General features: G+C 36.7%; 1 protein-coding gene across 1 annotated transcript in view; it reads left to right on the forward strand.

Annotated features, from left to right (window-relative positions):
• Positions 1-14602, forward strand: part of cxadr (CXADR Ig-like cell adhesion molecule) — a 35756-nt gene that overhangs the window by 5615 nt on the left and 15539 nt on the right. The window lies entirely within an intron of this gene.

Below are 14602 nucleotides of genomic sequence, written 5' to 3' on the forward strand. Positions count from 1 at the left end.
CAGAATGAGTAATCTAAAATTGAGATGATTTAATGAGGAATCAGCTGACATGACTATTGATATGATTCAGTCTTCAGTCAGGAAAGAAAAGGAAGAGATCCTTTTCCTTCCTTGTTTCTCTTAATTTTTCTTAAGCTAGAATGTATTAAACTCATGTGTGTCTTTTTTAATATTTCAAAATAAATACCCAACATTTGAATTTTACATTCAAAGAATGCTAAAAACCTTTTTGAAAGGCATTGTCAACTAATTGTGTCTTCATAAACAAAGATGACGTCTGTCAGAATTACTCAGAATGTGGATCCTGTCCTTCCTGTTTAGAGACTGCTAGGCAGGTTCAATATAATCCTTTGTGTCCTCTCGGTCTTCCGAGGACAGTGTGTATGTGTGCGATGCACTTAGCTCTTTCTGTCTTAGATAATCAGTATGTTTTAGTATTTATTCACAAAGTAGACAATCCAAAAACACAGTTGTTCTTTAATCTGAATTGGTAGGAAAAACATATTCTCTGAAAGTATGCAGCTTCTAATGCATGGTGTATAGGCTTACGTGTTTGTGTTTTGTGTGGGAAAGAGCGGTCAAGCTTCAGTGTGAGATTATATTTGCCTTAGAAACCGTGTGTGTTTATGCCTGCCAACTTGACATTGGTATGTCTGTGCGACAGTGTATGCGGTCTTGGTGCAGTCACAGAGTGTTTGTGAGTGAGTGAGAGAGCCTTCACCGTGCAGGAATCATGTCTATTGGGATTTACTTGAGCAGGTCTCCTACTCTGAAACTTCATACGTGCCAGTACTGTTCTCTCTCTCTGTCTCTCTCTCACATACACTGGAAAAACAAAGTTTGTTATCAGTCTGCTTAAGAATCAGCTGGAGCGGAAAATCAAATATTGGCACTTTACTTGTACTACTAAGATTAGCCGGTTAAATCTACCTCATCCCTGGTCCAGCCTTAGCCGAGCTCAAAGCTAGTTAAACACGGCCAAATTCAGAGTTGGTTTTAAAGCTTCCAGACAGATGCAAGAACTCCGTTCCAGCTCTCTACAATTAGATTATATTCTAGATTGGGTAAATTTAATCATGTGTAGTAGAAGACCTTTGTCACTCTGTTTTATATTATCAAAGAGAGTTCTTTTAGAAATAGGGGAAGCAAGAACTAAAGCAGCTGTGTAGATCCAATTTTAGGCATTTTATCTCATTGAGAAATATTACGCATTATCAACTACCAGCTCACAAGAGAAAAAGCAAATTTGCACAGGCTGGAAAAGTAGAACAAAAAAAAGGAATGCCCTTGTCTCATATCAACCCCCCTCTGTACACACACATTTCCTCTGGCATTAGCATTCAAGTCAACCCCACTCTAATGTTAAAGCAAATTGTAATCTGTTCCTACATATGTAAATGACCCTCGTGTGGAGGAAAAAGTGATTCGTTTTCCCTAGATAATCATTAGTATGCACAATTTCCTTTTTTATGTGCCATTTTCTCTGCATGAGGGGGGATTCACGTCGCAATCTTTACATTTAGCCTGTGGTACTCGTATTCAACACATTTCGTAATATTTTACAAATAACCTTTTGGGCTCAGGCATTTCTGATAAATCAACCATGTAGTGCTCATCTTTACTCAAACTGTTTCATTACAGTCTTTATGATAATTTCTAACGTTCTGCTTCACAGCAATGATTAGACCCAGTGAGTGTGCATGAATGTGAAATGAGTTTAAAGTGGGAAGAAGGAAGTCAGTGTATTTCAGTGCAAATATTTGGGCTTCTCATGTGATGTTGGGAAACAAAGGCAAAATGGCATCAACAAGACCCACCTGCTGAGTATAACCTTGAATGTAGGCTTGTCTCTGTATGCGCCGCCTTACCTGTCATTGCAGTGGGTTTTGGATGTAGGTGTTAACATTCTCAAGGTTGCGTTGATCAGGGGTCTAATCACCGGGGTCTTGACGCACTGTATACGCCTTGTTTACATGTCGATGTGTATTTATTGTTGATTAGGGGTGGGCGATGTAGCCTCAAAATTACGATATTTCAAAAATGACATTTATTACAATATGCAAAATAATATATGGAACAACATTTTCTTGGTGATTGCAACTGACAGGCAGCAGCATCTATTAATGCAAACGCAACTAAGGGTTTTTTCTATTCTTTACCAATGAGACACTGCCATTGATGACAGACTACTTACTTCAAAGAGTAAATCGATTTGTCATAAGGGATCTAAAACTCTTAGCTTATCCACTTTTAATTACCTACATGGGGTCAAAGTATCACAGAAGAATGCCTAATTGCCAACCACTGATCTGACATGTGATCATCTTGGGATCTTGTTTTTTTTACAGAGTGCAATAAAACAATTTATTCAAACTTCATGTTGTGCCAAAACACAATGTAGGATCACAATTGGTTTCTTTCACTTTCTTTCTTTTTCGCTAATAAATAGAGTAATGGCTTCATTCCATTGTATTCTTATGCTGCACTCTGCGCTTTGACAAAAGTGATGTAGAGTCTGAGAGCTGGGGTCTAGGTAAAATCTGATCACAGCTGGAGACATTTAAAATGCATTTCAATAATTTCAATACAGGTTTTAAACTGTAATGTGTTTCAGATGAACACTTGTGATCGAATGACTGAATGTTACAATACATTTAAATTTCATCATTTTGTGTCTTCTGTTTTTTGTTCATTATACTTCAAAATTTATTATACTTTAAGATTCAACGTAAGCCTTCATTTTGTTCCTGAGTGCTGTTTTTGAAATGTTCCTGTAAAAAAAAAAAAAAAAAAAAAAAATTAACTAATTTAAAAAACATTCTTCTCAGGAATTCATATAATGAAGGTTTGTCTTTTAGAAGAAAAATGACCAGTTAAGAATTAGTTTTGGATACATTCTGCAAAATATAAACACATTTTTGTCATTATAAAATAACAAAAAAATAGGAGTGCAATGCATTTATTTTAGTGCATATGCTTGACGGTCAGTAACTGTATGTGCAACAGCGATTTGCTCAAAGCCAATGGACATTAAAAAGATCTTTAATAAATGAGACAGATACTGTGATTTCAGAGGGAGGGAGGGGGGGTCAGAGATAAAGGGGAAAAAAGAATGTGTGTAATTGACTGCAGAACACATTGTTTCCCTGGAGACTGCCTGTGGATATAATAAGCTGTGTTTTCATGGTACTTGGCTAACAGTGACGTTTGAAGTGGAGTTTGTTCTGTTATGAACGAATAAAACCTATTTTCAACCCATGCAGTTGTAGTTATGAAGTTTAACCTAGTTTTTAAATCCTTTATGCTGAAATCTGTGTCTCAGGTTTGCCTGTTTTAAGTGAGCCTTTTGCCTTTACAGTAAAGTGTGTGTGTGAGAGAGAGAGAGAGTGAGTGATGCTAGTATAAAGCTGCTGTGTGTATGGTTTCTGCTACTGTAGAAATTCCTCTGAAAAAATGCTTTATGGCAGCCAGCTGTTAAGTGTCTTAATGGATTCATGTTTAATTCATGGCCACATCACAAGGCCATCATTTCTCGGTGTCGTTCTCTCATCCCTTTCTATCCGGTGTGCTAGTATCAGAAGGAATTGGATTTTTTTTTTTTTGCAATCTCTGTACTTTTAGAGCACCCCCCTACCATTTTCATTCTGTATAAAGTGATGCATTTAGGCAGCACTAGGTGTTCTGTAATCCTCAGATTTACTGTTTTTCTCTGCTGTGCTTTCATTTGACACAAATACAAATACAAACACAAATTTGAAATGTCCTTTGTTCACCCACAGAGGTACTTTCTACCTTTTTTAAAATCAGAACTTTGACATTTCGCTTCACACTTTATAGCGTTTACAATGATTTGACATTTACCGTAGCAAGACTCTCTAGAGCCTTCTAGCACATTGAAAAGTTTAACTCTTTGTAGGTTTTGTTGTAGAAGGTTAATGATAATTTTTCCTCTTGTGCATCCTAAACAAAAAAAAGCTTCCATCAGATTTTTTTTTTTGTCATTTGAGTCTAGCCATATGCATCTGTCCCACTTTCTTTACTGGTGAGAATATGAGTCCCTTCAGAGTCCTAGAAACCTGCTCAACTGCACATGTTTGCCAGCAGAACCCACCCAAACTGAAGCATTAAGCTTTCCAGGCCTGCAAAATAAAATAACTGTTTTTTTTTTTTGTTCTCTGCTACAGAGTTGAATATTTCAAATGAAATGTCAGGTTTGATTTCTGTAAAATTGAATTCATCAGACACGTTTGTCACCGTATAGTGTTATGACATGTCATTTTTGCAAAGCCATGCTGTTGTTCTGCTTGACTTGTTTATTCAATATGCTTTGCAGCATGATTTAAATGAAGATTAATACTGTCTGTTTGTGCCGCACACATCCTACCTATTCAGTTTTCATGTGACGTCACACCATTATATTTCACATTAAGTGCTTTCCCATATGAAATCATTACATGGCCAAAACTTGTTGCCAAAAATTGTTCAGATCCCTTTTTGTTTTATTGTTTTTGAGAGGTTATCTAAATATTAGCGGCAGTAAAAAATATGGAAAGTTGACAGTCTTTTGATGCAGTTCTATGGATGTTTTTTCTCCCAGGTATTCAAACTGGTCACATGACCGAAAACTATGGATTGTGTTTTAAAAAGGTCCCATGTTTATTGAGATGTTTATTGTAAAATGTTTTTTAGCTGCTACTGTATTTTAGGTTTTAATTTTAACTTTGGTCAAATAAGAAGTTGGTGTATTACCATTTTGGTGTTTTGGCTCTGAACACAAGTTCTCTCTGATTCTTTGATTGAGATTTCTTGTTGAGAGTGAAAGCCTGTTAGCTGAGATCAGACACTTTCATTGGGATTACTCAGCTGAGCTGCCTGTCTGACCCTGGCTGATCTTTAAGCTGAGAGACAGATGTCTGTCTGTTTGACCACTTTTGACTTAACCTTTTTAGATACAAGGCAGAGAAGATTCTAAGTGTTTGTATTGTTGTGTGTGTGCGTGTGCGCAAATGAACTTGCTTGTTGTGTGGGCTTACTGGCTTTCAAAGCACATGTGCAACTGAATTTGAAAAAAAGGGGAAAAAAAAACATGTAACCTGTATTTGATGAGTGTTTTGAAATTGTCTAGTGTACAGAATAAATTTCATAGAAATTAATTTTTGGTTCTCCAGAGAGTGCAATCTATTTTTAGATCGTAATATTGACTATGAAAAGGTCATCTGTGTGTTTTCTGGTCTAGTGAATGTGGCTTTGTTAAACAAACATGTCTAGGTGTGAGCCGGATGCTAGTACTGATGTGAACCAGAATCTACCCAGAAGGCTTCCACCGCTACACTGTCCTCATTGCCCTCCAAACATCAGCCAAATCAAATGCAGTGTTTCTATGTACCGACAAACTTTTTTTTTTTTTTTTTTTATAAAAGCAATATGGATCACAATGAGTATCCACATTGTAGTTCATACACTTATTTGCAACAGTCAGATATTCTTTGATAAGTAATTTTATATAGTGACTGTCTATAATTATATAATAAAAGAAGGTTTGGTGGAGGATGGCAAGCTGTTAACAAACAACTGGAAAATGGTAAAAGAAAAACAGGCACACACACAAATCTCTGCATTTGCATTAGCAGCAATTTCCCCCTCTGTTTCCACATCTTTGATTGGTTAAGGGTGTCAAAGTTGAATTCTAAGCAAAAGCAAAGTGAATTTCATGCACTGTGATCCAACTGCAACTTGATTGGTTTATTGCCTGTTGGATGTTGAGAGAAACACAGATTGCATCATGAATGTGTGTATGGTACCACACAATGTGCTGTGCCCTACAGCAGTGTTGTGTGATGCATATTCAGTGCTTTTTAAAGCAGACCTTACTGCTATATCACGGTCATACACTCATAAATGTCCAGTGGCAAGTGTTAGTGCAGTTTTACACTTTTTTTATCTCTACAGTACAGATTCTCTACTCTCTCCTCTCGCTCTCATGATAATGGGACATTTTTATAATCGAAACAATCCAAAGAGCTTTATCTTCCTTTCTATATATATATATATATATATATATATATATATATATATATATATATATATATATATTTTATAACCAGGTAAATCTTTTTTTTTCTGTGCGAATTTTATGGATTGATCATAAAATATTTTGGTGTGTGGAAATGGCATCTGCTTTAATGTTTGACATTCAGAGTCTCTTTCTCTCTTCCTCTTTTCATCTGTCTTTTCCTCAGTAATAGACCCTGACACACTTGCTGAGCCTGAGGGAGCAAAACAAACAGAGGTGCACGCAACACACCTGCTGGTTTGTGTTTTCTTGCTGGTGTGTAATGCTTGAGGTTGCTCTCATCATATTGAGACTATGTTCACTTCAGAGATGAGGTCCGTACAGATTGGTCTGAGTGGAGTCGGCTCAGCGTGTGTTATCAGCAGGGCCGGGTGTGATCTGATAGCGACTAAAGTCCTATCTTTACTGTCCTGCTGTCTCTTTCATAAAGAACACCAGGAAAAGCTGAAGCCTGCATTTTGTAGCCAGGCAACAGATTTAGACTGAACAACAGCTCCATAAAATTTTAAACTAATATACCTTTCCCAAGAAGAGATGCTTTGTGTGTGTGTGTGTGATTTACTAATTTATAACTTGTAGTTTTGTGCAGCTTACACTAAATTGATTATAAAGTGCTTTAATCAAGTTCCAACAGTACAAATTCCATTAATTTTCTCCATATGACAACTGTATTTTATGATAGCTTAAAAGTTTTTAGAGACATACATACTGTAAGTTATTAGGTTGTTATTCACAGGCATATGCTTTTGTTAAAGGCCATAATGCAACAAATAAAAATTAAATGTATAATGTATAAAATTTGTAATGTGATTGACCTCATAGCTAGTTTGTTTCTCTTTAAAACAAACTCTTTAACCAAGGTTGTTTTAACAAGAATTGCAACTTATAAAGTGCTTAAATTTTTTTTTTTATTGTACTTGGTATGGATTGTAGAACAGTATTAGATCTGGATCTGGTCAGATCTGTCTGATTCAGTGCAGTGCTGGTAATGGCATTGTGCCCATACAGACAATGTCACTTATCTATTGTCAAGTGCTATTGATTTACACAGGCACACAGTTTATCAAATTCACAGTTTGCCAAGCTCCCATTGGATCCATTATTAGAAATACAATATTCTGCAGATGAAAATAAAACACTGTAGCAGCCTGGGGCCAAATGTTCAGATGCTGTGTCTGAAAAACAGCCACAGTTTTAATCCTAAACTAAACTCTTTGTCCATGGAATAATTGCTTTCACATTTTCCACCATATGTAAAGCAAATCTTTTCCCTTGTTAAAAGTTTTGGGTGAGTGTGGGAACTAGTTGTCCTGAGGACACTTATTTGTGTTAAAACAACTTGCTTGATAAAAAAATTTTTCAGGTTCTTTGAGTAAAAAATGATCAATAAAAAAAAAACAGCCTTTTATTTGAAATAATTTGTAGCATTATGGAAGACAATATTGGTTACAATTCTGAATTGGGTTGGAATTAAATGTAGTTGCTTGGATATCTATAAATTTCAAGAACTACTAAAAGATGTTTCAAGTCAGATGTCACAGAAAGTGTTGTAATGTATTTCCTGCTGATCACATAGCAGCCGGCTGACCCGTATGGTGACCTGATAGATTTGAGTGATACCTCTCCCTTACATCAGGGAGGACTTTAGTCAATTATTAAACACTACTTTCATAGTGTACGTCTGTGAGTGTCTCTGCTTGCCTATCTGCATTTTTGTTAATATTACAGTCCAGTAGTCTGTTTTTCAGGCTATGAGCAAGGGTGTGTATGTGCATGTAATTGAAGCTGCTAATTGCAATGTAGGAAATGCAGCATGTTTATCTCCTACATACTCTCTTGGTGCAACTGCTGTGGTCAAAATTTGACCACTGTTCTATACATTCTATACAAGCTGTAAAGAAGCCAGCTGCAATGATGGTTTTAGGCCAGCCCTCACTTTCATAAGCAGCCATAATAACTCTGAGAAGAGAGCTCGTTACTGCAAACGAGTTGGGGGCTTTAATCCTTAATTGAGCTGTGCGGTTCAGGAGAGAATGTTCTAGAATGATATTCACGCTCTGTCAGTCTGAGCCCTCCGCTCTCTTGACTCCTCCAAAATCATTAAAGACATGCGTGAGAACTTCAAGCCGTTGTGTGTATGTGTGAGGGTGGGATTATGTGTGCTGGTTTTACATTTGATTGGTGTTGTAGCTCTCAATTAAACAGTTAATTTAACTTGTGCTCAACGTTTTAAGTGTAGTGTCAGCCTCTCTCTGTTCTGCTTTGTGAACATCAGCTGATCAAAAAATGTTAGTGGTCTGGTTTTGTCAGATTAGAAGTATGCAAAAATGAGACGCATCATCCACTTTCATCTTCTCTCCCCTTAGAGAAATCTGGAAGAGTAAGTTTATCATTTTTACATCTTCATTCAGTATTTTTCCCACCTGTATCATTGGCATCATACAAGACATCCATCACAATGGCTCAAATAACATTTTTTCACAATACCACCCACACAATCTTCCTGAAACTTTAGTGTTGTTTGTGCTTTTTTAAATTCCAGTTTTAGTTTATTCATGCTCTGTATTTGCTGCTTGTCGTAAACAAGACATGCAGCAGAAAATGATCCAGAGACGGAGCAGTGTTTATTTTTTATTTTTTAAGCTGCTTTGTGGTTTATTTAGTTGGAAATGGTTTTGATGTGTAATGCAGATGGAAGAGGTCAGTGAACTGTTGGATTTAGTTCCGATTGGGTGTGTCGTTTGATCGCGCAAGTTGTGTATTAGAAATGAAGAGTGTGTTTGACACGGATTGAAAGAAAGAGTGTGGAAATATACATGTGTCTAGATTAGTGTAGGTCCCAGTAGACAGGAGAGATTTCTGGAATCAGCAGTCTGTCTCCTGGACTAGCCTCTCAGCACTGACCAGGCACATGATCCTCTTCTGTTTACATGAATTTTAAAAGGTCTGTTTTTGCTAGTACACTTGGATTCTGATTGTGTTTGAGATCTTATGTCATCAAAGGATTGGATAAGTTCACCTAAAAATTGTTTACTCCCTTACGCCATTCCAGACATGTACAACTTTAATAGCTTTCTTCTTTACTAAACTTCAGAAATTCTATTTCCTCTCATGTACACTTTTCCAGTTAATATTGAATTACTTGGAATGTGTTATGACTAAGCTCACACGTAAATTTTGGCCTGCATAAAAGCTCAGCAGAACTGGAATGCCTGTCATTCACTAAATTCTGCACTTCCCCCACCCTGTGCTTGATTAGTAATTAAATATTCTTGAGAAATTAGCAGTTAATGCACAATGAACCAGTTTACACAGTATTTGTTGCAGCTTTTCTGGTCTTGTTTCAGCAAAAAAAACACAAACAAATTGATTTATTATTTATTTGAAGCATTAAAAATACAGTATCCAAAGAATGCAAGTCATTATGGGTTGCTAATTTGTCTTTCTTTTCTTTAACTCGCTCTGGCACACAGGAAAATGCTGCTTGAATCCCTATGCAACAGAAAGCCTGTGAAAGTGTAGAAGTCTGTCTTAGCCATATGCAAAGGGGATTTGACTATGGATAAGTGTTGCACTGTTTGTGGTGGGGGGAGGGAGAGTGCGAGTGACCTAAAGGTGGGCAGGGAAAAATGTAAATGGTTCTGCATTCATTACTGCGTCTGTCTCAGGGTTAGGGAGCAGAGCAGAGCAGAGAGGAGAGGAAAGGTCACTAGCTCTTTGTCTGAAGGGCAAGGAAAGAAGCGGAGGAGGGAGCTGATGATAAGCAGATGCTAAGAGAAATGAGAGTAATGGCCCATTGGCTCATGCATCTTAAGATGATGAATAAACTGCCTCTTGTTCCTTGAGGATGTCAGTATGTTTCTGACTGCTAGACACTGACCACTTTCCTGTTTAGTTCAAGTTATTTGGTAACGGGACTGTTACTAAAGCGTCATTAGATGGCATGCAATACTATAGCAAATGAGATGATGAATGAGCAATTTATTTAACAATAATAATAGCAGCACCACTGTGAACTATAGTGCAAATTCTAGAGATGTAGTGTTTTTTTTTTTTTTTTTTTTTTTTTTTTTTTATCATTATGGATTAATTGAGGACAAAGATATATCTAAAATATTTTTTAAATTGAGACACAATGTATAAGCTCATCTTCTAATTTTGTTACACCACCATTTCAGGTGTCTTACTATAAAGTTCAAACTTGGGCTAAATCAATTCATAGAGATTGTGATGCTACGTAGAGGACTGAATTGTTGTTGTTGTTGTTGTTGTTGTTGTTGTTGTTTTTTTAGACTAGCTGGCATCTGCAGTATTTTTAAATAAGAACTATCAGCATTTATTAATCCTTCCGCCCATCCTGAAAAATGTGCCACATATGCCATGATTCTCTATAGAGCCGTCACACTCTGCTTTGTCATTTTCTTGTACTGTCGGGAAGCCCAAAATAACTCCCACTCCACTGCTGCTTCAGAAATAAGAGTTTATGTGAGTGAGAGAGAGTGCTCAGTTTGCAATTTAACAGTGTACTCAGCCATCCTCGTATGACAACCTAATTACAATTCAAGCTTTGCTGTACTGGATGCAAAACAGCTTCACATGCTGATATGCAGAACAATCCTGTTAGCTTTTGAAATGCATTAACCGTTTTCTGTTTGTCCGTACACCACTGGGATCGAGTCAACTGCGGAAAGATCCTTCCAAATCGTCCTCCTGTGTCATATACATGACAGTGACCTTTCTTTTACTGTGTGTGGCTCACATATCACGGAATTGACTTGGGAAAATGGAAATGTGACACACAGGATTAACGGCAAGTGAAGGACATTTATCAATAAATGAGTGATAAAATCATATTGACACATTAGGATTAAAACATCTTTTAAAGAAACTGTGTGCATGTCCTCATTTGACTGTTAGTATTTCTGTTCTTTTGATAGGTTGCACTGTTCCTAGAAAACTAAATCATGACCATATATTGTCAAGGCATTACTGTAACATTTCTGTATAAAGATCCTTAATATTAATTTCCTATGCGTGTTATTCTAGTCTTCTTTTTGGTTGCTTATTAAAGTTGTTTTTATTTTGAACTGTTTATCTTTATTTTTTTTCAACCTCAGATCTTCACATGATTGTAATTGTGGTCTGCAATTTAAAACTGATTGTAAACCCCATAGCTGTTAGTCTTTTGTTTACATTCACTCTCGCTCTCTGTCCACACCAAACCATTACTCTCCTCTCACTCAGCCTCCCCCACTTTTTTTGTTTGTATTGCTCACTCTTTATCTGCATTACCTTCCCCCTTTTCGTTCATCCCCTCTCTGGCATTCTCAGAAGGATGTGTTGCCAGGAGACAGGATTCTCTACCTATTGTAAGCCCACAAAGGGGGTCTACAATCAGCAGGGCTGGGGCTCACGGGACCGATGTGAGAGGGAGAGTTTGAGAGGGCGGGAGATAAAAATGGGGGACTGAGAGGAGAGAGTGTTGCGGTGGTCTTGTGGCCTCATTCTAGTAGGTCAAATTGCTTTCTTTTAAACCTCGTAGGATTTGTTGTGTCATGCTCAGCTGGTGGAGGTCAAGAACAGCAAGGCAGAGATGGATATTCTTAGAAGTTAGGCACCCTTATTGCAGACCTACATGGTCAGCGTCCATTACGCTTGAGATACAGCTCTTGAGATACAGTGCAGTACTTGGTCACGTGACTAGAAGTGTATTTTGAACTTCAGACTTCAGCATGGCACCATGTGTGGTGTTTATGTAGAATAGTTTTACATGTTTTTGCCAAGGCTGCAGATCCTAAATTTGTTCTTGATTAATATCTCCCTTATTTCCCTTATCTTAAGATATTTTAATGCAGGCTTGTACTGTGCATTTTCCATTTCTATAGTGATTACATAAGCTTTGCATTGTAGCATATCTTGAATTTTGAAATGGTAGCAGTATATAAATGTCAGTTTAATTCTAAATATTTTTTTTTTTTTTTTTTTTTTTTTTTTTTTTTACAATAGCTATTTGGTGGTTTATTGCTTGGCTGCTTTTTTTTGTGGCCTTCTAAATGGTGCCCAATCATGTGATGATAAAAAATGAATTGTGGCATGTTTAATTCATTTAGTTTGATGTGAGGATGTTAATGTTAGCAAACCTCCGGCATGCATTTGAAATGTGTTTTGGTTTTTACCCAGTTGTAGTGTAGGAGCACACAGATATAAGGCCAGTTCAATCACATTTTCCATACTGTCATTTAAAATGAAACAACATTTGTGAAATGTCACTACAGATGCTCTAATGTACAAAAAAAAGACCATTACCTGGTCAGTGTTGATGTTTAGTTTCGTATGTGTGATTTTCATTTCACAAGTGCATCTGTACTGGCTCTGTTCAACACATGTTATGCATGTGTGCGACGCTTATGCTATGAAAATCACATTTTTCTGTACAGCATGCTTAGTTTATATTCAGTTCAGCTCTCTTGTTCTGTATTCATGCTTGTCCAGTATTGATTGCCGATGCGTCATATACGCAAACTGTTATGTGCTATTTAATTTGCATGATTATAATTGTGTGAGGCAGTAAAGGATGGCTTTGATTTGTAGCAAAGTCAGTTTTTTTTTTTTTTTTTTTTGTGCTTAAGTCACATCACAGTAAAAATCATCAAAACAAAAATGGAGTTGTGATTAGCACGGTAGTAGAGCACAACACTAAAGATTTTAGAACCAGATTTATGGCTCCAGATGGAGAGAATAGGCCTAGGTGATTGAATGAAGTCATGTCCTCAGCGCAGCCCTGATCTCTGCTAGAGAGCTGGCTATATTAATTAAAATTAAATGAAATGCAGCCTTCAGCCAGGGTCACCAAAGGATCCGTTCGTTTAAAGAATTACTTTGATCACGGGTAAATGAGCATATATTACTGTTAATGGGGGATTTTTGAATGGCCCATGCCAACAGTATTAATTTGTTGACTGCAGTGCAGTTTTTCATTTGAATCAGTATTCCTCGTGCTGTACACGCTTGTAATATTTTTCAGACCCACAAATCCAGGCTGCAGGGATACCCAAGGGAAATTCACACACTGTCATATGTGTGACATCTAAACGGTTCTCTTATATAATACAGTGTGTCACACCCTGCAGCTTTGTTCAACTGTTTGTTGTGAAATGTACATTAACAGGTGATCTACAACCAGGCCCTTGATTGTGACAAAAGAGCAGAACCTTATGGGACTGATCTCTGATTAGTAGCCAGAGGCACCCTCTGCAATGTTCTGATCTCTACGGGAATGGCACTACACCCGTTTCTAATTGTTTAAAAAAAAAAACTAGACTTTCTTGTTCTGAAGTTTCAGCTATGCATCACTGTGAATATCTGAGGGCGAAACTTGTTTAGAAACATCCCACATGTAATCAGTGCTTGGTTACAATGACTTTTTGCTCTTTTATTTGGCGTCTGTCTGTTAGGGCTGGGTAAAAATATCAGTTTCTCAAATTGAATCAATTCTCATTTTTATAAAACAATATTCTTAAATCCTAAGAATCAACTGGTCTAGCCTGTTTTCAGTTTATGAATGGAACATTGTAGCACATATTGCAACCAAAAAACACAAGCTTTTTGCTTTTGTTACTATTGACATGAAGCAAATTCTCAGATTTCATTATGGTATTCAAACAAACAATAAATGCTTTTTAATGTGGATTCACAGATCACTGGAGTCGCTCAGTGATTCAACCGCCAATATAACAACTGCTAAACAATGTGATGTAATGTTTACGTCAGAAACACACCTAATCGGTGACCATATACTCATTAGTCAGAGTAACGTTTTGCTAAATATATGCACCATAATATAGCACATTCATTATTTTTACTTCTCCTCAATGTTTAGTTTGATTTAAATCATTGTTTTATGACAGCCACCATTTTAAATGTTTTTTTCAAATTGAATAGAACCATGAAATTGAACCAGCCCTATTATCTATAAAATTGTAATAAGTTTTTGTGCTTTTTATGTATTACTTTTGTTAGTTTTCAATTATTTACTATTTATTTATTTTTATCCCTTTATTTATTCAATTTCATATTGCACATGCATATTGCTGGTCATTCCTGACCAGTAAAAGCCATTTCTTTACAATGTATCATCAGTCAAAAAGAGCTTAAAACCTGTACTTCAGCCTGTCTGGATTCTGTCAGGAAATTATAGTGTTCCTGTAGGCAGATGTTTTTTTGAGGTTTATCTAATGTCTGTACTTATTCTTGAGATCTGCTGTACAGATCCCTACTGTTGTCTGCTCTGTTAGTTTTCATTTACTAAATTATGTTCATTCCAAGAATAGATGATCTCCGATACATTCATCTTCAGCTCTAATGAGGTCATGCACAGTGCAGATCTTCTCAAACCACAGAATTCAGTCACTGTCTCAAGTATGCGGTGTTGCACAGGCTTTTAGCTATAACTTCTATAATAGCATCTGTCCAGACATTAACCAAAGAAGCTGACTGCTCAAATGATTTAGGATAATAATATATGGCATG

Source organism: Puntigrus tetrazona, chromosome 10 (assembly GCF_018831695.1).
Source record: "Puntigrus tetrazona isolate hp1 chromosome 10, ASM1883169v1, whole genome shotgun sequence".
NCBI lineage: Eukaryota > Metazoa > Chordata > Actinopteri > Cypriniformes > Cyprinidae > Puntigrus > Puntigrus tetrazona.